This window comes from Anser anser (assembly GCF_964211835.1).
Source record: "Anser anser genome assembly, chromosome: 21".
NCBI lineage: Eukaryota > Metazoa > Chordata > Aves > Anseriformes > Anatidae > Anser > Anser anser.
Genome location: NC_139742.1, coordinates 5426519 through 5447570, shown reverse-complemented (window position 1 = coordinate 5447570; position 21052 = coordinate 5426519). Strand labels below are relative to the sequence as shown.

Sequence of the window (21052 nt, the reverse complement as noted above, 5' to 3'; positions counted from 1 at the left end):
TCCCCCTCGCCACATCCGGGGGGCAGACAAGTTTCGGTCCCCCCACAGCCCCTGCCAGCGGCCCTTCCCCGTCTCAGCCTCCCTTCCCACGGCCCAGCCTCCGTCTGGCCGGAGCTGGAGTCCCTCCTTTCTGCCCCCGCCTGCCCCTCCCCCGTCCCTAATTATGTACAAAACACTTCTTAGAATAAAATGGCCAGGCTGGGGCTCCTCCCTGCTCTCCTCTTCCCCATTCATCCTCTCCAGACCGCTCCAAGCCCCTCCTCCGGTGACAAGCCCAGCCTCTCGCTTCCCTCCTGGAGCCCTTTTCATTTTTATTTCTAACCCCCTCTCCATTCTCCCTGCTGCCTCTGCTCCTTCCCCCGATGGCTACGAACTGAGCAGCAGAGGAGGGGGGGGGCACAGGAATAAGGGAAGGGGACTGAAAAGGCAAGAAAAAAAATAGAATAAAAAAGAGAAAGCGAAAAGAGGGGAGAAAAAAAAAAAAGGATTTTTTAATTTTTTTTTTGCCTCTGCCCTTAATGCCCGCGATCTGGATCAAGGAGGGGGATTTTCTGTCTGAGCATGAAAAGGACTGCTAGACACCCAGGATTTTCACGCCTGCATTGCCAAACCAGCACCCAGTATGCAAGCTGGCCAGAGAAGCTCTCCCCCAAGTTCCTACCGAGCCGAATAAAACCCACGGGCGCCCGGATCTCCTCCAGAGAGGGACATTAGCAGCAGGTAAGGCGAGCGCTGCGCTGCGGCTGCAGGGATGCCCCGGCGCCCAGCGGGCTCCCCCCGTTGTGTAACGCCCGCGGCACCTCTCCCCCAGCCCCGCACCCTTTTGTGTCCCCCCCCTCCCGGCTCGGGGAACACGGAGTTCCCGGGGGGGGGGACACACACCGGCTGGGAGAAGTCCTGCAGCCCGGTTAGAGATGGGGTGTGCGTGGGGATGAGCTTGGCCGGCACTGGGAGGACTGGGAGGGCTGGAGAAGGATGAGGCCCCTGGAGGATGCTGGCGGTGGGGGCTCAGCCCCGGCTGGCTGGGCTGGCGGTGAGCTGGGGGTGGGATGCAGCCAGGCTCCATCTGTATTCCGGAGTATCGAGACAGCCCGGAGGGGGGGGGGGACCGTCCCCAAGGAGATGGTGTCATCTCCACTTAATCCGCCGCTCCGCTTTAGCAAGTGACAAGCAGATCGCGGAGGAAAAGGAAAGTCTGTCGCCTTGAATCCCACACTGGGCTGATTGCCTCGACTTCTGGTGGGCACGGGGAGACAGCGACAGAGCCGGGGGAGGGCAGCGATGGCGGGGGGGGGGGGGCGCATCCCACAGCGCAGGAGCCTGGTTTCCTCCAGCTCGGCTCTCAGCGCTGATTGCGAGGCTGCTGCCGAGCGTAACTTTGCCTTTTGCAACCCATGGGGAATAGGGGGACGTAGGGCATCTCCACGCCAATGCATCAACCCCGAGGTCCAGCACAGCCCAGGGCTAAAGACCCAGCAATGACCCAAAGAGAGGTGGGTGTAGGTGTGAGTGCGTGTTTTGGCTTCGGAGAGTGCCTCTGTGCTTCTGCTTGGGAGTGGGGAAAGGAGGAGGGGGTCACTTCTTAGATGCAGTCTTCTTTTCATGGAGAGAAACAAGCGGCGGATGAAACGCTGGCAGTCTCAACGTGTGGCTTTAGCCTTGTGAGTGACATCTGCACTAGGTAGGACAGAAGGATCCTTCGTGCTTTACTCTGGCTGTTCATCTGGGTGCATAATAATCATTTGTTAATGGCAGTTAAGCTGCTTTTCTGAGAGTTGTGGAGAAGTATTTGAGGGTTAGCAAGAGGAGGAGGCAGCAAGTAACGAGGAGACGATGCTTTGGCGCAAGAAATATAGGAGAATATAATTTTTCTGTTCCTTAAAAGGGAAAAAGATTGATCAGATCTGCTTGTGAGTGACAGACAGACAAACCCAGGCTCTCTCCCTCCCACACAGCACATAGAGAAGCAGTCGTGTTTTCCTTGCACGCATGTACACACTAAGCACATAAAGCACATGTTGCCGAACTCGTACAGCCGGCACGCTTAAACACATGCTTAAACCCCGTGCTTAAGCCTAGCAGCTCAGTCTTGCTCCCCCATGGAAGCTACACAGCCCCTCAGCTCCCCTGCGCACAGACACACAGTCCTGATCTCCACGCGAACAGGCACTGTAATGTGCAGGACTGCATTGATATTCTCATTATGTGAATCAAGGATTCAGACATTCACACGAGCGTGCACACGCTGTCTTCTTTGCAAGTCTCTTTGTAGGTGGTTTGCACCTTCGTCGTAGGCTTCTCCCTGACAGTTGGTTCCAGGCATCGATTTGGGGTTTGTCTGGCTCCAAAGCCCTTTGCCACACAGCAGAAAAGGCGTTTTGTGAGTCTGCGTTTGTTTTACTGCTCTTTGCATGTTCCCTCGAACTCAGTAATGATTTTGCTACTGGAAAGGCAGCAGCCAGGGGACCAGGGGATTGCTAGGGGAGCAGTGGCACTCCCATACCCGTCATACCCTCTCTGGTCAAGGAACAGTCTGTAAGAACGTGAAGTGCTGTGCTGGAGTCACATTTGCTTTTTCCATGTCTGAGCGTGAGTGTGAACAAAACCGCATATGCATCCATAGCTAGATATACACAGCGCAGGCTCCACTTCAGCCATACCTAGGTTCAGAGCAAAACCTTCCCATCCTTAGAGTACAAATACAAATCTGGCTTTGCAAGCTCCTCCGGTCAGAACTGGCGTAGTACACACGGGGGAGATGATGTCACTGGCATTAGAGGTATTTAACCAGCACCCCCCTCTGACCTTCTTCCCCTTCCCCTCTTTCCATCGGGCCTAGGAAGAAGGCTGTGCTATTCTCCGAGAGCAGGAATGGAATGGGGCCGACTAAAGTCCACGTTAAAACTTTGGAGGGGAGGAACATATGGTGAATTGGCTTGCTATGGGTAAAAAGGTATCCCAAAAGAGAGGTGATGGAGAGCATAGCTCTGTTCCCTCCTCACCTTCACTGTTTACTACATTGGAAGTATGCGTAAGGCTGATGCTAACCTCTACAAGGTAGCGGGTCTGCCAGCAGACCATAATTGCTGTTGTCTGTGTAACAGAAATACTTCAAAGCCAAATCCCTCTGTCTTTGCTCAGGCAGAAGTCCCGGTGCCTGCGCTGAGTGCATTGCTCAGGAAAGCGCTGCAGAAACTGGCTCCGGTTGGGAACCGGTGCGTTCGCGCTGGCTCCCTGCCCACCCCCAGAAATGGATGGATGTGGATTTCTAGAGTCTGCCCAGGGCTTGGTGTCGGCACCGTGTGAGCAGCTGACGCAGGAAGGTTCAGAAAGAAGGGGAAAAAAAAAATATATATATATATATATTTATCTCCAAAGCTCGAAAAAGAGGATGAAAATCCCGTAAGCTTGGAAACGAGGATGAAAATCACCTAGGCACCGAGCATCATGCCGCTTCGTGCGGAGAACTAAGCGGGGACCCCCCCCCCCACCCCCGGTCCCCGTCCCCCCGTGATCGGGACCCGCTCCGCAGCCGCGCAGCTCCGCGGAGCCGCCGGGCGGGCGGCGGCGCCGTGTCCCGGGAGGGGGCGCTGTGGCTCCACGCAGTCCACCCGAGCCGAGCCGAGCCGGGGGGGAAAGCTCCCACCTCCCCCCTGCCTGCCCCGGCCCCGCGGAGAGGGAGCCAAGCGCTGATAACGCTCCGGGGACCGGGGAGGAGAGGGATAAATAAGAACAGGGCTCTTTTCTCCGAGGAGGCCAGGTGCAGCTGAATGGGTTGGGGCCGGATCCTTCCCGCTGCAAGGCGGCAGAGCCCCGCTGGTGGGTGCGGGAATCCTGCCCAGGATCTGGCCCGATGCGCGCAGGAGGCTTTGGCCCGGTGATGAAATGCAGCTACTTCTGGGACAGAGCCCAGCAGCTTTTCCGTGCCAGCAAATACTACAGGGGAAGTGAAAAATCGCTTCATGCATTGAAAGTGCAGAGATGAACTTAGCGAGGCAGAATATAAATTACCCGGAGTTAGGTAGCTGGTGCCCTGCGCTTTGATTTACACCATCCCTCTCACAAAAAGTATCACGAGATTTTAACAACCGTAAGGACCTTGGCCCATTTCCTTCCAGGCCACACAAGAGCAGCTTCCCAAAAAGGGAGAACGTCCACGCACGGAGAGACCCAGCTTCTAAATAAACCCACGGTCCGATCCTGTGCTTCTTCCTCTTGCCTGGAAGATGGCTGCCGCCCGGGGCAGGATAGGAGGCTGGCTTACCGTTGGTGCTGAGCTGAGTCGGGGCAGAGCATCTCCTCCCGGCTACGGGGGCAGCCCCGGGGTGTTTTGGGTGCCCTGGGAGGTTTTGCCGCGCTCGCTGTGCCACATCCAGGAGAGGTGCTGGGAGCGGAGCTCGGTCGGACAGGGATGTGGCTTGTAATCGGTGTGGGAAAGGGAAACGTTATCAAGCAGGGAGGCCTGGGGAAGGAAACTGGATGTATCTCCTGGGTTCCTCTGTCCAGAGAGAGCCGAGCATGGGCAGAGTTGGACTAGATGGATCGGGTGATGTTCAGCGGGGTTTGGGAGTAGGCGTAGGACAGCTGTTGCTGACACGAGGGGCTGAACAGCACCATTTCATGGAAGAAAAAATGCTGGGACTAGTGGGAGGGACAGGAGAAAGAGCAGAAATCAGAGGAGCAGCTGATTTCGACTGAACTGAAAATTAGTGAAAGACTCAAATGTACTTCAGGGATGCTGGATCAGATCCTAAACGAAGGTGGCATGAACTGTCACAAGCATGTCATTTGGAAAAGTGGCTGAGGGTCAGGCCCCGGATCCATTCAGTGCTTGAGCCAGGGAGCCTTACAACACACCTGCACCTTTGCAGCCCTCTGTTCAGCGCTGCTTTCTTGCAGCCGGGAGGCAGGAAGGCCTGTAAGCAGCATCACAGGAGAGAGAGAAAGATTCTTATTTATTTTTGCTATTTGTTCTCACGACGTCATGTGCTGTAACCCATGTCATAGAGGCCCACAAGGTGCGGTTGGCAGAGCGTACATACCTACCGCAGCGCTGCTGCTATGTCCCCTGACAGGCCCGCTCAGCGCTGGCTACAAGCGGGGACCGTGGTGGCACCGAGATCCCCGCAGCTCGGCTGATGGCACGTCTTGAGGTGTTGACACAGGAGCTACAATGCTTCGACTCTTACACAAATAATTCCTCTTGCCTACTTCATAAAAACAACCAGTTTCATTGCTGATGGAGCGCCCCTACCCTGGCAGTAGGGCTACGAGTAAGGCAGAGCCGCAGAAGCTGATCAGAGCAGAGAATCTAACCCAGCTCCAGATGGCCTCCAGGGGAGGACGGAGTGAATTGCTTTTGCCAGATGCATGCTGGCGTTGTGTTTGTATTGTTAATGTTGTATGCGTTGTTGTTATTACTGTTTGTGTTGGTGACAGAAAGGCTGGGTAGAGGTAGAAGTTCAGGTGCCAGGAGCACTAGTACAGCTTTCAAGGCCTCGAAAGAATATTCTGTATGCATTAGCAGTGGGCTCTGTTTAACAGAGTAATGCCATCGCAGTGATATCTTTCCTTCCCAACATTAACAAATCGCAATTGCAACAAAACCAGCTCTGCACTGATACATACCAGGCTATGACACAAACCAAGCTATACAAGCTCTCACACACAGGGGTAGCTCCAGAAAATTTGCTCCAGGGCTTTTTGTTGTAAATGAAAAAAATAAAATAAAATAAACAGGAGCAGAGGGATCTCTCACACTCCCATGCATTCCTCTGTACTAACAGGTTTCCAGCAGAGTAAGGGGGTCTGAGACCACAGAGTAGCTGGGTTCTTGCAGTCCCTTTGTGCTTGGAACCTGGCTCATGGCTCTCCTGGGAGAAAGTGTGCTTTTTCACCCAGTGCTTGTAGAAGTTAAAGCCCGGAGTCTTACGGCAGGACTTCTTACAGCGTAGACTTCTGCATCTATGCATATTAAAGCTGAATGGGTGTCGTACAGCGAGTACCTGTGAAAAGCCAAGAACTACTTGCTGTAAATCATCACAGCCCGCAGAAGCCAGGGGAGTTAAATGGCTTCATGGTGAGTGAGGATCTCTATCTTAGGGTTTGATTTAGAGCATGATTTAGAACCTGGCCTGTGCTCTAGATTCTACTGTGTCCATCATGATTTTGGATGCAGTTTTGGCTAGAAGTCCTGAGTCGGCAAAACTACTCCCATTTAGCCATCTCTTTACCCCGCTGGAGCAGTGCATGAGGTTGTCAGATACATTGCAAACACTGGAGACCTTTGTGATAATTTATCCTTGCAGTTGTGGATGCTGACTTGCTAAGCAGGGTGGAAGACAGGGAGGATGAGCTTTAAAACCATTGCCTTGTGCAGGCTATACGTTCCAGGTGGGGCTGCCAGAACCAGAAGAATAAATAAAAGACGTTTGTTCAGCAGTTCAGAGCAATCGTTAGAAAAGTGTAAAGAAGCTAAAACTAACCAAGGAAGGACAAAAGGAACTGAACTGTGACCCTGGGGAGGAGGCCAAATTCAGGAGAGGCAGGAGAACCATGATGAGGAGGGGAGAAACTCTAGCTGGGCTTCTGGGACCGGTGGAATAAGCAGCAGTGAGGCTACGAGTGCTGGAACAGCCTGGCTGCTTTTGGCGTGTGACTGCTCTTCAAGCAGGTACAGATGGTGAGCGGGTAGCGAAACCCGGAGGCATATGCTGGGGTACATATGTGGCTATAGGTCCCTCCTGGCTCTGGCCACCTCCTTGCTAGAATATGAGGATGCTAGTGTTATTCCAGGCATTTCTTGTGCTGCTCTGTGCTGCAGGAGATTTTCAGTAAAAATCAAAGGTGTGTTTTGAGGGAGCAGGGAGAGCGTAGGAGAGACAAGGTGAGCCGGAAGAATGCTTGAGAAATACTGAGAAAGTAGAAAGGAGAGAGCTAACAAAGACAGCACAACGTTTGTGCTAAAATTGTGAACGGACCTAAAGCAGCAACGGGGACACGTAATGTAGCCTTAAGACCAGCAGCTATTTCTAGAATTGCTTATGTCATGTCGTCCAAATTCCAAGTTGTTTCTGCAAAACAATTCCAGGCTTCACTCTTTTATGCCCGAGAATGCTGGTAATGTTTTTATCTGCCATGACCATTCTCGTAGAGAGAGCTAGAAACGATTTGAAAATGAGGGTGGGTTGCTGTACCGTATTTTAAGCTAGCTAGTAGATAAATCTAACCAGGCAGGTTAGATTGCCACCCATTAACATTCTGCAAGAATATTTATGTCATGTTGGCTTAAAGTAGACTATTAGCTGTAATTTGAGTTCTTGTAAATATTTGTATAAAATTATTTTTTGTGTGCATTTATAGATATACATATCAATCCTCGTATTTGCTTCTTAGGAGAGAAAAGTTAATGGCAAAAGGCAGTGATCAGATCTGGGTGTGCTGCTCTAGGTGTTTGATAGTGAAATGGAGGAGGGAGTGGTACGATTTGATGATGGAACTGGGTCAGGCCTTGTTAAAACTGGGAACAACTAAGAAGTGCTCTGACCAAAACACCAGGAAAAAGCAACATTTGTTGAAAGTGGAGGAACAGAATATCTCTGCAGAATGGCAAAAATAAATACAGGATGCTCAAAGAAGTAACAAACCATCAAAAGCCGAGAAAAGTCCCTTGATTAAGACACCAAGACAGGATGACAGGGTAAGAGCTATACCAGAACTGCCATCCTGGATGAAATGAAAGGTCCATTTAGCCTGACTCTGTGTCCCACCACGGTCAGTGGTGGACACTGAAGGGATCAGAAAAGCCTGGATAACCGCTGCCGCCCCTGGGACAACCTGCCGGCTGGCTGGGGACATGCGGAGCTGACTGATGTCTCACGGCAGCTGTGTGCAGTGTCACCAGGAGGCCTAGCTCATGTGAGCATGGCTAATTCCTTCTGGAGCACTCCTGTTTTTAGTTCTCACAACATCCTGCATCAAAGAAGTTAGGTATGGGTTGTGTGCAGAGGTACTTCATTTGTTTTTTTTTAGAGCTACCACATAATTTCCTTGGGTGCCTCCAACTTTTGGTTGGACAAGGAAGAGTAGATAACTGTCTCTTGTTCTCCATTCCTGCCCTATTTGTGACTTTACAGACATCACATCATACCCACGTCTCCATGGCTTGCAGGCCCCATTTCTGCAGAGTACGTAACTGAGTGCTTAAATATTGCTCAAGGAATACTGAATGTAGGCTTGCTTTTAGACATCAAGTGTCACAGAGCCAGTGTAATCATATCTGCAAAGGGCCCAATCCTGTGGTCTGAATCTCATAGATAAATTCCTTATTACAGTCCAATGGATGTAATGAAACCTGACTGCAAGATCAAAGTCTAAGCAACTGCAAATCCATACACACGCTGAATGCAGAGTGAATCATGTTTGTGATCTGCTGGAGTTCACTTTCTTTGTTCCAAAATGCTGATCAGGAAGGCAGAAGAAACATTTCCTGGGATATTATAAAGACTAACATATCATCAGAAGGAGAATCAATGGAGATTGATGGCAAATTAGATGGATACTTGAGACATTAAAAGGAAGGACTGAAAATAGAAGTGATATTATAATTGAACTATATTAATATATTTTAAATTGCTTTACAAATATTACCAAGTTAAATAAGGAAAGAATAGTTTATTTAGTATGGGAAAGCTGGAGTAAGAAGGGACATTTGGGTTCCAGCACAAAAGTATATGAAGGTTAGAATGAAAAGTGATCAGAAACGTTTTAATGCTTTGATGATACAAGAACAAGGGGACACATCAAAATTAAAGGGCACAACTTTTAAAGTAAATTAAAAGGAAATACTCCTTTCTTCAGCCTATAGCGAAGCTACACAATTCCCTGCTGCAGAAAGTCGCTGAGATGAAAGTCTGGACGGATTTGAAGTGTAAAAGGCTACGTAACTTTGTAGCAATTAATAGCGTTTGCAGCTCTGCAATCTAGGACAATGGTAATCAGATCTCATGCTTCAAAGCAAAAGCTGACCATCTTCTGGGGTCAGGAAGGACATTTTCTCTCTGCATAGTAAGAACATAATATGGTTGGCCAGGTAATATGACTGGATATGGCCGATCCTGCTAGAAGCTAAGTCAGCAAGAGATTAGCAAATTGCTTCTCTTGGTGCTGGATTAAGGTATTATAAAAGGGTTTTTGCCAATGCCAAACAGCATATCAATCCAACAATCTCTTCTTCTGTGTCAACTCCCACAAAAGTAATTTCACTGATTACAGTAGATATTGAAGCAGGACATAAAATGGGTGATTATAAGCAGCTGCAGTGACCCTGAGCTGCACATTTCAGCTTCCTCCATCGCTGCCGTTATCTGCAGGATGGTGCGCAGCCCCGAGGAGCCTGGAGTCTCCCCGTGCTGGGTGCTGTACAGCTGCAAGCTCCCTGCCCTCAGGGGCCTCCAGTGCAGACAGAGGAGATGGAAAAGAGGCAGGGAATGCCATCACCTCTACTCTCTACGAGGGGAAGTGCAGCACAAGGCTCAGGGATCAATTCAAATCCTATTAGAGTTAGTGGAAGCATTTCAGTTTGCAGGAATAGGAGCTCGGTCTTGGCCTTAGCTGATTTTGAAGTAGTTGATGGCAAGGGAACGGAACATCTGAGAAAACAGGGCCTTAAATATTGCAGTGGGGTATGCTGAACACTTGGATAATCAACCTCTATGGCGTTTGTGAAATGTCATCTTAAAGAATTTGCCCAAGCTGACAGAGGATGGCTGGGGCAGGGATAAAAGACCCGGTGCACCTGAAAGTTCAACCAAATTGCCCTGGTAGGAACAACACAGGGGAGAGGTAACAGTGAAGGAGCCCTTTTGTGTCCCATCTCCTCTCCCCTGTGCACCAGAGGGTCAAGATGCCCCCCACCAGATGGAGACCTGTCCTTGTGTCATGTGCCAGGCACAATCCTGCCTCCTGCCCACTGTCTTCTACCCCCAGCAGGCCCACACTGGTGGGACGAAGGAGGAACCTGCCTTTCTCCACACCCTTCCTCTCACATCAGCCATATTTCCCTGTTGCCAAAGTCAGACATTTGTGGAAAGGGTACATGGGCTGTCATATAAAGACGGGTGCTCAGCCTTGGCAGGGGACATTTTCTGAAGTGTCTGGTGGCCACAAGCATCGCAAGGTGTGCAGAGACCTCTCTAATCCAGCCAGCTGCCCTAAGGCTGAGATAGGTAGTAGTAAAAATGTGTTTCCTTCAGGAAGGTGGGGAGGAAGAAACGCTGATGGCTGTGACGAGAGCACGTAATGTAGAAGGAGTAAAGCTCCAGGAGATGTGTGGCTGGGGCCCGGAGGGAGGCAGAGCTGGCAGGTAGGAACACAAAGTTCACCGGCAAGGCAAGTGCGAATGCTGATACAAATTGCCACATTGAGAAAAATGATTCCTCTGCTTCCTGGCTTGCAAACAGCAGAGAGATGTGACAGGCAGGTGCAAATCTGCCGACGAGGTGTTCTGTAGGTGTGATGATTACTGTGCTTACGGGCTTGGCTGGAAAGGGGAAGGATGGACAAGGGAGTTCTCATTCTGCAAAATGCATGTGAAAGATGTATGCAGAAAAGTAGCTGTTGGGTAGGATTGCAGTTTACCTGCATTATTGGAAGATTGATTTCTAACGAAGGGAGCCGAGAAGGGAGGGGAAGGAAAATTTATAGACAGCAAGAATGGGAATCAGAGCTTTAAAATGGCAGTTGTGAGTTAGTATTCTTGAAGGGCTGGTTCAAATGTGACTGCAGAGACCAGTGCTAGGTTCTGATTTCCAACCATCTGCATTAAAAATAGAGAAAAGAGAGAGAGAGAGACTAGCAGACTGGCCTTGGTGAAATTCTGCTGGGTTTGCCCCAGGGAATGAGAATTGTCCCTGCATTTCAAGTACCTGGAAGACTTAAAACACTGCCAAGGCTGAGAGGTGAGGTGAGGGTTGAAAAGGGAGAATGGCAGGCAGGAATAAGCAGATTGTAGGCTAGGCTGGGTAACTCAGGGATCTGTAATAAAACGGCACGGTGATGGATAGTGAATAAAAGACTATGGGTATATTATGGTTTACGGAGCACAGGACAGATGTGTCTCTAAGGAGACTGCGATAAGGAGTGGAAGGCAGCAGCGGACAGGGAGCAGCGGCTGTTTTGGGATGCAACAGCACTGTGTGAATAAAGCAGCGCCGTCGCAAGATAGTTCAATCCCGATGCTGTCACCACCGTGTTATATATGACCTTGGGCAGGTCACTTAGGCTGATATCTTCCAGAAGAGCTCTTTAAATGCATGGGCAGAGGAGCTGAATTTCTTCTGTCAAAGCTGCGGTTCCAAGCCCTCCGGCTTGCACAGGGGATGTAAACCACTCAGGGAACTTGGCTCCAAGTTTGGCACAAGGAAAAATCTGGATTTTTGGAAGAGTTCAGCAACCCGTGTCCTCAGGAAATATAGCCCCCAAAGGCTGGTGTTCAGCAGTGCTGAGTCTTTTACATTTCCAGTGCTGGGCAAAAGCAGCCCCCATTTGCATTTAATTCCCCACCACCCCAGCAAAATGGCTCTGTGTTTGTAAGTCTGACCTAGATTAACTTCTCCTCTCCTTGCCTAAATCCACCACTGAAATTAGCCTTTTGCTGGAACATGTAAGGGAAGAATACATTAATTTTATCTCTTCCCCTCTCCTACACACAGATATGGGGCTTTTGCTTACACAACATGCCCAAGGAAGTGTGTGCACACATGCTTGCATGCACACCCATGCACACTGTGCTTTGAGATAGCTGAATGAAGATTGTTTCAGTGCAGCATATTAGTCTTTTAACCAATTTCAGCATTTGCAGTAAATAGCAATTAATGATAAAGCTGCTTACATTAAAAAGAAGAGCAAAGGAGGCTGATAACTCCTTCCTGCCAGTGGATTCTCCTGCAGTGCTTCTCATTACTTTGTTTGTTTTGAAGTTTGAAGGCAGCCAGTGTGTTTTCCCATAGCATTTTGTTTTCTCACTGCTGCTCCTCCAAGCTGTTCACAGGGGGGAATCACCGTGTTACAAAGGACACAGCTCTGGGTTTCTCTCCCATTAATGCAACAAGCTCCAGGGGAAGGGAGGCAGCTCTTCCATAGAGCCCTGAGACCAGCACAGGGCAGTACCCAAACCCGTCCTGTCTCAGAGACCAGGGACACTTCTCTGATGCTGGGGGCATGATCCCACCTCAGGTGTCATAATGAACATGAATGGAAGGGCTGGGGACAAACACATGCTCTGCTGAGCTTGCAGAGCATTACAGCGGATCTCTGTAAGCAAGATTTGGAATTAGAGAGTATAATAATAATAATAATAACAACAGCAACAATAATAGTAATAATAATAATAATAATAGGAGAGATTAGATATACTCTAGATTTTATTTTTGTCCGTGATTTTAAAATTCCAGGCTCCTGAAAGGATGTAAGGGCTGATTTCTAGCTCAATAATGCAGTATTTTGGGAATACAATGCTGAGGATGCATACTGCATGCATCCTGTGCAGAGTGTTTGAGAGTAAAACGGCTGCTGGGACAGTGCTGAACGGCTGTGTAAGATGACAATAAGTCTTTGAAAGGTTTGTGTTTATGCTTGCTTATATTGCCCACAACTGCTGTTAATAAAGCAAACTATACCCACAACTGTTTTTTTTTTTCTTTGGGGAAGCTTTCTTCCCCCCAGAGAAAACCCAAAAGAAAACTAGTACAAAGACAGTGTGTTTGGTAAAGAAACCTGTGAGCCAAATTCATGGACACTGTAGAAACACCCAGAGATATTTGGATGCCCAGGTCCTATATAAACACCTCATTTTCTTTAAATCTGCTGGATGCAGGAAGCTAAGCAGGGATGCTTCCCTAAATACCTCTGGGACTGAGATTGCCAGCAGGTTGCTGGGAGCAGGGTCCCATGCCTGAGCTCAGACACAGGAACGGGGATGGTAGAGGATGCCTGAGGAGCAGGGTCACAGCACATGCCGCTCCTGTCCCTGTGCATCTATGTCTCATTTAGGGTGCTCTTCTGTGGTTTGGCTCGGGGATGGTTGGTTGCAGGGAGCTATGCTTCTTTTTTTTTTTCTTTTTTTTTTTTTTGGGGTAGTGACAGGCGCATCTGCATGGTAAACGTTTTGATTTTCTATAGGGATGTCATGCATGTTTGGTTATGTGTTAGAGAGAGATGTGCTTTAAAAAAAAAAAGAGGAGAGCCAAGAGAATAGGAAAACAAGAATTCAGAGAAATAAAAGGTAAAAAGGGGTACTGTAACTCTCTTGGCAATTTCTAACGGAAAAAGTAAACCCAATCTTTCCAAGATTTTTTTCATGGGAACATTCCTCACATTTTGGAAACAAGGATTTGCTCATTTATTTTTCTGTAAATCTTACTTTAAATTCTGTTAAATATAAGTTTAGACTAGAAACGAACAAGGTACTATGAAATTCAGCAGCTCAAGAAACTCACAGAAATTCAGTCTTGCTGAGCTGTCTCATATTGTTACAAAGATTTGACAGACAGTTATCATAATTCCTGATAGAGATGAGAGATTAATATATATATATTTTTTCTTAAAGTTTGGTTCTGAATCAAAAAAAATTAAAGGAAAAAATAATTCTAATCATGCCAACATAGCTGGGGTGGAAGAATGAAAATTTTATGTGTGACATTTAAAGGAAAGGAGAATAAAAACAATAACCTTAAGCTTTAAATTTTACAAAAATATATATTTTTTCAGAGCTGGATTGTTTCACTTTTTTTTTTTTAACATTTCCTTCTAGGTCCACTTTATAAATATTTCAATATGAAACATGAGTTTAGAAATAATTCAGTCTTTTAGATTTTTCCCATCCTGTTTTTTTGACAGTAACTATCTAATGAATTCAACCTGAATTAATAAGCATTGTCAGTCGATCCCCAAGCACTTTTTTGTGCCTGATTTTAGTATGTGTTAAAAATAATGTCTCGCTTCTTCAATGCCTATGTTAGCAGTTTCCTTTGTGCTCCACAGTTAAAAACAATTCGTACTTCAAATAACATATACTCAAAGGGTATAGAGCAGGGGGACATAAAAGAGAAAATAAAAATATTAGTCTGGAGCCACAGAGTAAATCAGTAGTAGAAGCCTTTGGAGAAGTGTATGGTCTTGACTTCCACTTCCCTGCTCTCTCACTAGGCTGCAGATTAATTATAAGTCCCTTTCTCACCCATTAGATTTGTCTCATACTTCTTCTTCTTCTGCACTTTCTCATTCACACCTTCAATTCCTTGTTACTTTTCCTCTAATTCAACTTTCCTTCCTCTCCCTTTTTGCACACTTTCCTCTCTTCTCCTCCTCTGCCTCTCCCGCAGAAGACGGCTAACGAAGTGGCAAGTGTTAATGAAGTGTCCTGCCTGTGCCTGCTGCGGGGACTAGAGAAGGAGCGAGGTGGGTGAAGGAGGAGAGCAGTGAAGAGGGGGGGAAGAGGCCGATCTGAGAAGATTTTAGAGCCAGCTGAAGGCATACAGGAACGTGGGCAGGGATATGGAAACCCTGGCTGCAACAGGAGCACAGAGTCCCAGGCAAACATCTAAGGATGAGGATGTAACAGGTCTGAAAGCTGGGAGCTGTCTTCTCAAGGGCCAAAAGGACAGCAAAGACTTACAGGACCAGGAGATGTGCAGGCAAGGAGGAACCAGCAGCTTCCTCCTCCTGCTGTGACAGGACTCAAGCCTGGCCGTCTCACACTCGATTTGTCTGGATGAGCTTGTGCACAGGGACTTCTAGCACTCGAGTAAAATCAGAGACAAGCACGCATATTTGATCAGACAGGGGTTACGGGTGCTCTCTGCGCACTGGGCATTGCACGCTGGCAGGGATTAGGCCGCCATCTGCTTGGTACAACGCACATCACAGGGTCGGTACCTGAAGCCGGGATGCTGCTGGAACCCCTGCTGATGTCCTCGAGTCCTGCAGAACAACATTTTTGTCTCTGGAGCCTCTGTTGTGTGGTTAATGGAGCGATGTGGACAGAGGGCGTGGATTTAGGGAGGAGAAGCATTTAAGGGTTAGATAGGAGAGGAGACTGAAGAATCTGCACTCTAGGCCTATAAGTACCTCTAGGTCCCCAAGGAATAGAGGCCAAGCACATAGCAGCTGGTGGGGGGAACTGTGATGATGCTGTGGGAACAAAAGATGTTGTCTAACCTGCAATCCAGGCAGGAGGAGGGAGAGAACAGAGATGTAAATTAGGAGGAAGCTTCCTTGGGCTGCTTTGGGCCAAGAATATTATAGCAAGAATAAAATGTCCAAGAAGAGTTGGCTGTCTTTATAAACAGTGGCATTAGATGTGATAGATAACTTCAGGCTATGTCTTCACGAGCACAGTAGAGTTTAAATACCCTTCTTTGGAAACTCCTTCCAAACACCTTTGATTTCACAGGAATAAGCCAGCTAGCCACATTCCTGTTCTGCATTTGATTTACTGCTCATAGAAAATTATTTATCTATCTAGTTATTTATTATCTAATTCCACGGCTGCAGTCGAGGAAAAATCTCTTCATTCCTTTTCCACAGCAGTGTCTCTTTCTCCAGCAGCTCTGAGTAGCTGGTAGGTGCCCTGGGGAATGTCGAAGCAGAATTAATTAATCATGACCAGTGATGGAGGTGTTTTTCAGATTTGGATTTGGCCAGCTGACTGCACAAGGATCTTCCTGCGAGTCAAGTTGTTGGAGAAATAAATGTGATGCCTGCTCTGGATCGCTGTCAGACAGTCACTTGGGGAGGCTGCAGAGGCATGTGGGATCTATCAAGCAGTGGGGAACTCAGCTGTGTGCTTGCTGGTGGAGGGGACCAGGCTCTCCTTTTGGCAGGACACTGTGCCAATGAAACTGTAAACTGCACTTTAACATGTCCTGTCCTGTTCCCAGCCCTCAAAGGTGTGAATCTGTCAGCATTCACCAGAAAGCCTTTTGGGCAGACCCTCATTCTGAATGCCCCCTTGGAGCAGGAGGAGTTGTGATGGCACCTGACATGTGCCAAACTGGAAGTCGCTCCTCCAGCATGCTCACGAGTGGTGACAGCACTGGCCAACTGCACAGGTTGTGCTGAAGCTGTAGTGTTTGTTTTACAAATAGCTCCAAACTCTTCCAGACCCTCTTCCCTCCCCTTGCAGAGCCGAGCAGAGCATGTGCTATTCTTCCTGGTCAATGATTTCCCCCTGGCAATGGAGTAAGGTCAAGTGTCCATGCCAATTCTTTTCGATCTGTCAGCAGCCTTCAAATCCTCTGGCAATGAAAGGCTAATGATTTCCAGTGTCTGGCATGGATGGGCAATCTCTCCCTGCAGGAACATTCTTCCTCTCCAAGGAGACTCCACTGTGTGCCTTGGAATCACGAAACATTTCCCTTGAGGACTTCTCCAGGGGGCAGTTCAGTGCTCAGTTACATGCTGTTTTCAAAGGCATGGGGCTGTGATATTTTGGATGTGTAGGTGACAAGGGACAAGATCAACATTCAAGTTACTAAACTCTGATTTTCAAAATTCTTCATCCTCAGCCATCTTTTTCTGCCTCCAACTTGCTCCATTGCTGCCTAAAAGGGAAGCAAACGGGGGCACTTTTCTCCCCTCCCATCCCAGCGTCGAGGCCGAGCGCACAGAAACACCGGCTGGGATGGAGCCGGTTGTGGGGCAGGGAGGGGAAACATCATCCCTTAATAGACGTCTCAGACTACAGCCGCGCTTGCCATTAGCACAGAAGCTCTAATCTGTAGTGACAGACCAGCTGGAGCAGCCGTAGACACCCGGGTGAATCTGCATGCAAAGGTGCACTTAGAGCAGCTGCGTGAGGGGATTTGGGTTTCAGACTGCGGTGCCTGGCAGGAGAGGCATGGCCCTCCAAGAGGGCACGCAGACAGAAAGGCCTCTGCTACTTTAAATAAACCCCCAAAGGCTGGGGGTGCTTATTCACATTGCACAAAACATCTCGCCCAGGAAGCCCAGGTGGCAGGCTGGGACTAAGTGCTCTGCAAGGGGTGCTGGCTGGGGGAGGGAGCAGCCCTTGCTGCCTCTTCAGATTTTCTTTTGGTGGGAAGAATGGGAAGGAGAGGGGAACAGAGGCTGCTGGTGCATAGCCCTGCTCTGCCCCCTGCTCCATCCACCTCCACGCCCGGCCTTTGTGCTCCATGTGCTGTGCGCCGATGGTTGGGACAGGCTCCCCATCCCCTCGTCTTCAGCCCCACGAGCAGAGACCTCGGCACCGAGACCCGCTGCCCTCCGTCTCTTATCGAACTGCACAGAGTGCACAGGAGCCGCTGGGGACATTTTCATCCATGAAATGAAGAATCGATAGCGCTGCCTCATTACAGGCTCTGCTCTGTGAGGCCGCTCTCGCTTTTCTTTTGCTGCTCGCCTTGCCCCTCTTGCCAACCTGCTTCTGCCACTGCTCACACCTGGTGGTGGAAATTCATGGGTAGCAAACCCCTCTGCTATGCATGAAGGAGCAAAACTGTGCTCTAAAAGAGAGAAGGGAAAAAAAAACAACAGGTAGACTTCCAAGAAGGAGGTGGAATATATCTTTTAAAAGCATGTAAGTGGCTTGGAAGCCAAAGGCACCAGGAGGTCAGTGGTATTCAGATATTTAAGTTCCTGATGCTCATGAAAACATTACATGCAGATTCTACCCTGGGAAAATTCTTTTTTCTTTTCTTTTCTTTTCTTTTCTTTTCTTTTCTTTTCTTTTCTTTTCTTTTCTTTTCTTTTCTTTTCTTTTCTTTTCTTTTCTTTTCTTTTCTTTTCTTTTCTTTTCTTTTCTTTTCTTTTCTTTTCTTTTCTTTTCTTTTCTTTTCTTTTCTTTTCTTTTCTTTTTTTTCTTTTCTTTTTTTCTTTTCTCTTCTCTTCTCTTCTCTTCTCTTCTCTTCTCTTCTCTTCTCTTCTCTTCTCTTCTCTTCTCTTCTCTTCTCTTCTCTTCTCTTCTCTTCTCTTCTCTTCTCTTCTCTTCTCTCTTTTCTTTTCTTTTCTTTTCTTTTCTTTTCTTTTCTTTTCTTTTCTTTTCTTTTCTTTTCTTTTCTTTTCTTTTCTTTTCTTTTCTTTTCTTTTCTTTTCTTTTCTTTTCTTTTCTTTTCTTTTCTTTTCTTTTCTTTTTTTTCTTTTCTTTTTTTCTTTTCTCTTCTCTTCTCTTCTCTTCTCTTCTCTTCTCTTCTCTTCTCTTCTCTTCTCTTCTCTTCTCTTCTCTTCTCTTCTCTTCTCTTCTCTTCTCTTCTCTTCTCTTCTCTTCTCTTCTCTTCTCTTCTCCTTTCCTTTCCTTTCCTTTCCTTTCCTTTCCTTTCCTTTCCTTTCCTTTCCTTTCCTTTCCTTTCCTTTCCTTTCCTTTCCTTTCCTTTCCTTTCCTTTCCTTTCCTTTCCTTTCCTTTCCTTTCCTTTCCTTTCCTTTCCTTTCCTTTCCTTTCCTTTCCTTTCCTTTCCTTTCCTTTCCTTTCCTTTCCTTTCCTTTCCTTTCCTTTCCTTTCCTTTCCTTTCCTTTCCTTTCCTTTTATTTTTATTTGCTTTTTTAAAGCAAGCAGAGAAGTTGGTTTTGTCAAGTGCAGAGGGGACCCAAGCTGTGCTATGCAGTCACTGAGCTGACAGAGCTGCTTGGAAAACGGACATGCTATTTCCTCGGGAAATTCTCGCCTTTTGATTTGTGCTATTTGTGTTTGTGTTTTGTTTTTAAAACTCCATTTTGAATCAGAATCCTGCTCCCACAAATCTCTTATGGCCAAAAAAATTCAAAAGTAATTATTGGAGGTCATCAAGATCCTCTGCTTCTATAGCGCTAAAGTGCTATGGGAAATATTCAGCACAGTGTAAGGATAGTACATATAATAACTAAAACACCAAAAAATGCTTTCTGCGGTATATACTTTAAACATATTAAACATATATCAACACAATGCGGAATAAATAAAAATGTCAAAGCAAATTAATTGAAACAACATAAAAATAACATGTTTATCTCCTCAAAATGAAACATTTCAGTATAACTGAAATGAGGAGAGAAAATCAGAATGATTTGTTTTGACACTTTAAACATAAAAAAGTTTGTCAAAATTGACATGTTCCCATGCAACGTTTCGATTTCAAGAGAACTGCATTTTTCTGCGAAAAACTGTTCTGTCAAAATTTTTTGACCAGCTCTACTTACAGTCTATCTAAACAGACAAGCATCACAGCCAAGACTCTCAAACGCTCCAGGTGGTCACAAGATGGATTTAGCACAGAGCAGAACAATCTCAAAGAAGGAAATAAATAAAACTCACAGATACGGGTGGCCTGAAACTCGGGTACCAAACTGCTTTAATATTAGAGATGCTCAGCTGTGAGTGGTTTAGGAATCTAAACCTAGAGAGGAGTGAGTTCCTTTTTCGGAGAATCTGTGTCGATGCACTGATGGAAGAGGTTATTATTTGTGATGGTCAGATGCCAGTGCAGATTCTCAGTATCCTCTGGGATTTTTCAGTTCTTGGCATTGGTTGGGGTCCAGCTAGTAACAACCCTTCTGTGCTTGAAAGATTAATACTAGTAAGTATGAGATAAGTAAGTATGAGCTTGATTTTCCATGTATCCTTCCTTCTCATTGAAAATCCCAGAACTGGGGTTTATGGAATAGGCTAAACGCAGCACTGCAGGTAGGTTGGCACTGGGTTTCAAGGCTGCTGAAAACAGCTTTGGCTAGGAATTCTCCCACCTTCATGATGCACAGATTTTAAATCTTCTCATTATATAAATGCAGTTTCAGGTTAATTTGAGCTTCTAATTTAATACGCTGTTCCAAATTAAGAGTTAATATGATATTTGATTATCTTTTTGCAATGAGATCCAACCCAAGGCTCATTGACTTCAATAGACCTTCCAGCAGAACCTGCTACTGCTGGGCGCTGCATGGATGCATGCCTGGTGCAGGAGACCAGCATTCAAGATTTCTGGCTTCTATTTCAGAAGCTGCCAATTTTTATTTATTTATTTATTTATTTATTTATTTATTTATTTATTTATTTATTGTTATTTGGGGCTATTACACATTTTAGCTCACATTTAGAGTCTGAATTTAAGCTCCTGTGCACAAATGTGCATACATCTTCCCCTATATGGGGAGGCAGGACAGTAGAAGGAGCTGAACCAGCCTCAGACCAGGGCTCTATGGACTAAAGAATTCTTCCTAAATCCTTAAATCAATGTGAGATTCATGCAGCACACCTCTCAGTCACTGGACAGCATCCATCACATCACTGCAGTAGCCAGTTAGCGTAATGCTGGTTCCAGTTCCAGCTCTGTTCCTCCACAAAACCCAAGCCGTGCCAGCCTCGTGAGGTCTCAGCCTGGCAGGACTGCTGCACAACAGGCTCAGGCAGTGGCTGCAGGAGCTGGTGTGGCTAAATTCATGGAGATTTTACAGCCACAGCAAATTCTTCATTCACCCCGTGTGATATGAGAGGTGGATCTGCTCAAGGCCAGAATTTGCAGCCAACAACTCGGGGTCCTTTTTCCCTCCCATTTTCAGCTGCCCCTGGTTCCACTGGCATCATCCAGCAAGAACGGTGGCAGAACCTGGTGCCCATAGGAAGCTCCGAGTTAAATGGGGCTTTTCATCCTGGCAGGCAGGGCTGTCATTATCCAAGCAGCAGGAGCTGTACCAGGAGAAGCAGTGGCTTGAGGATTTTAACCCCTTGTGCTCCTCCAGCCAGAGCTGAGAAATGCAAAAGACCTCAGTCAAGAACTAAGCGCCTTTCTGAGGGGAAGAAAAACAGGAAGACACATAAGTTGCAAGGATCATTAGGTACCCTCAGATTGCTGGCATAACAAAATAAGCAGTATCTGCTTGCATTTCCCAGGGATCACTCCATGTGGCTGTGGTGGCATAGTGCCTGCCCAGGAGTGAACTTCAGAAGAATAAAAATAATGCAAAGAACATCAGGTGTGGGATAACAGTTGATCTTTTGGATTTAACATTAAATTATTGCTGTTCAGGGCAGATTTGGCACTGGTATTTTTCCTTCTAGTTCTCTGC

The 21052-nt window shown here is 47.1% G+C and overlaps 1 protein-coding gene across 2 annotated transcripts in view; it reads left to right on the top strand.

Moving 5' to 3' along the window:
- Positions 1-237: 237 nt before the first annotated feature.
- The window catches only part of BRINP1 (BMP/retinoic acid inducible neural specific 1), an 87846-nt gene continuing 67031 nt past the window's right edge, over positions 238-21052 (top strand). Inside the window, exon 1 of one of the 2 annotated variants that reach the window (XM_083807725.1) lies at positions 238-720. The gene's annotated coding sequence lies outside the window, so the exon portion shown is untranslated. The remainder of the gene's footprint in view (positions 721-21052) is intronic. The other variant, XM_083807724.1, reaches the window with a different exon arrangement.